Source organism: Arachis ipaensis, chromosome B9 (genome assembly GCF_059453495.1).
Source record: "Arachis ipaensis isolate K30076 ecotype BB chromosome B9, ASM5945349v1, whole genome shotgun sequence".
Taxonomy (NCBI): Eukaryota; Viridiplantae; Streptophyta; class Magnoliopsida; order Fabales; family Fabaceae; genus Arachis; species Arachis ipaensis.
This window is the reverse complement of record NC_142444.1, coordinates 120,295,882-120,298,408: the sequence shown is the minus strand read 5'-3', so window position 1 is coordinate 120,298,408 and position 2,527 is coordinate 120,295,882. Positions and strand designations below refer to the sequence as shown.

At 35.2% G+C, this 2,527-nt stretch overlaps 1 non-coding gene across 1 annotated transcript; it reads left to right on the top strand.

Moving 5' to 3' along the window:
• Positions 1-676: 676 nt before the first annotated feature.
• On the top strand, positions 677-784 carry LOC148546121 (small nucleolar RNA R71). Its single transcript, XR_015901380.1, has one exon. It is a non-coding gene; the product is annotated as a small nucleolar RNA R71 (small nucleolar RNA).
• Positions 785-2,527: the final 1,743 nt, after the last annotated feature.

Below are 2,527 nucleotides of genomic sequence, written 5' to 3'. Positions count from 1 at the left end.
TCAGCTGACCCACTTGTGCCTCCAAATTTCTAATGGAGGACCTTGTTTCAGTCATGAAACTTTGAGTGGTTTTAATTAGATCAGAGACAATGGTTGCTAAGTCAGAGTGGCTTTGCTTAGAGTTCTCTATATGTTGATGAGAAGATGATAGAAAAGGCTTGCTATTGCTAAACCTGTTTCTTCCACCATTATTGTTGTTGAAACCTTGTTGAGGTCTCTGTTGATCCTTCCATGAGAGATTTGGATGATTTCTCCCTGAAGGATTATAGGTGTTTCCATAGGGTTCTCCCATGTAATTCACCTCTTCCATTGCTGGGTTCTCAGGATCATAAGCTTCTTCTTCAGAGGAAGCTTCCTTAGTACTGCCTGTTGCTGCTTGCATTCCAGATAGACTCTGAGAAATCATATTGACTTGTTGGGTCAATATCTTATTCTGAGCCAATATGGCATTTAGAGTATCAATCTCAAGAACTCCTTTCTTCTGAGTTGTCCCATTATTCACAGGATTCCTTTCAGAAGTGTACATGAATTGGTTATTTGCAACCATTTCAATGAGTTCCTGAGCTTCTGCAGGCGTCTTCTTCAGATGAAGAGATCCTCCAGCAGAGCTATCCAATGACATCTTGGATAGTTCAGACAGACCATCATAGAAAATACCTATGATGCTCCATTCAGAAAGCATGTCAGAAGGACATCTTTTGATCAATTTCTTGTATCTTTTCCAAGCTTCATAGAGGGATTCTCCTTCCTTTTGTCTGAAGGTTTGGACTTCCACTCTAAGCTTGCTCAATTTTTGAGGTGGAAAGAACTTTGCCAAGAAGGCATTGACTAGCTTTTCCCAAGAGTTCAGGCTTTCTTTAGGTTGTGAATCTAACCATGTCCTAGCTTTGTCTCCTATAGCAAAAGGAAAAAGCATAAGTCTGTAGACTTCAGGGTCAACCCCATTGGTCTTGACAGTGTCACAGATTTGAAAGAATTCAGCAAAGAACTAATGAGGATCTTCCAATGGAAGTCCATGAAACTTGCAATTCTGTTGCATTAGAGAAACTAATTGAGGCTTAAGCTCAAAGTTGTTTGCTCCCATGGCAGGGATTGAGATGCTTCTCCCATAGAAGTCGGGAGTAGGTACAGTAAAGTCACCAAGCACCTTCCTTGCATTGTTGGCATTGTTGTTTTCGGCTTCCATGGCTTCTTCTTCCTTGAAAAGCTCTGTTAGGCCCTCTAAAGAGAATTGTGCTTTAGCTTCTCTAAGCTTTCTCTTCAAGGTCCTTTCAGGTTCAGGATCAGCTTGAACAAGTATGCCTTTATCTTTGCTTCTGCTCATATGAAAGAGAAGAGAACAAAAAAGTAGGGAATCCTCTATGTCACAGTATAGAGATTCCTTGAGGTGTCAGAGGAAAAGAAGAATAGAAGGAGGAGGTAGATAGAAGAGAATTCGAACATATAAAGAAGGAGGGAGTTCGAATTGCACCTTGAGGAAGAGTGTTAGTCCTTTAAATAGAAGGATGTGAGAAGAGGGGAAAAATTTTCGAAAATAAAGTAAAAGATTTTGAAATAATTAAAAGAAATTTTGAAAAATTGATTGATGATTTTCAAAAACTAAAATTGGGAAAGAAATTAAGTGATTTTTGAAAAAGATTTTGAAATTAGAAATAAAAAAGATATGATTAAAAATTAATTTTGAAAAAGATGTGATTGAGAAGATATGATTGGGAAGATATGATTGAAAATCAATTTAGAAAAAGAAAGATTTTAAAATTAAAGTTGATTACTTGACTAACAAGAAATTAAAAGATATGATTCTAAAATTTAAAGTTTGATCCTTTCTTAATAGGTAAGTAACAACTTGAAAATTTTGAAGTAAATCATTAATTATAACAAGGATTTTCAAAAATAAAAAAATGGAAAGAAATTGATTTTGAAGAGATATGATTGAAAAGATGTGATTTGAAAAATATTTGATTTTGAAAAATTATGAAGATTTGAAAAAAATTTGAATTAAAAACAAAATCTTCCCTCTTGTGTCCTTCTGGCGTTAAACGCCCAGAATGGCATCCATTCTGGCGTTTAACACCCAAAATGCTACCTTTTTGGGCGTTAAACGCCCAGCCAGGTACCCTAGCTGGCGTTTAAACGCCAGTTTTCCTTCTTCACTGGGCGTTTTGAACGCCCAGCTTTTTCTGTTTGATTCCTCTGCTGAATGTTCTGAATCTTCAATTCTCTGTATTATTGACTTGAAACGACACAATTTTGAAAATATTTTTGAATTTTTAATGATGAGAAACAATAAAAATTGCAACTATGATCAAATAAACAATGCATGCAGGACACTAAACTTAAAAATTTTCATATAAGAGACACTAAGAAATTGAGAATGCATATGAAAAACAATAAAACATACTAAACAAGAGAATTTAAAGATCAGAACAATGAAATCATCAAGAACAACTTGAAGATTAATGAAGAACATATTGCATGTTTTCGAAAAATGCAAGAAGAATGCAATTGACACCAAACTTAAAAATTG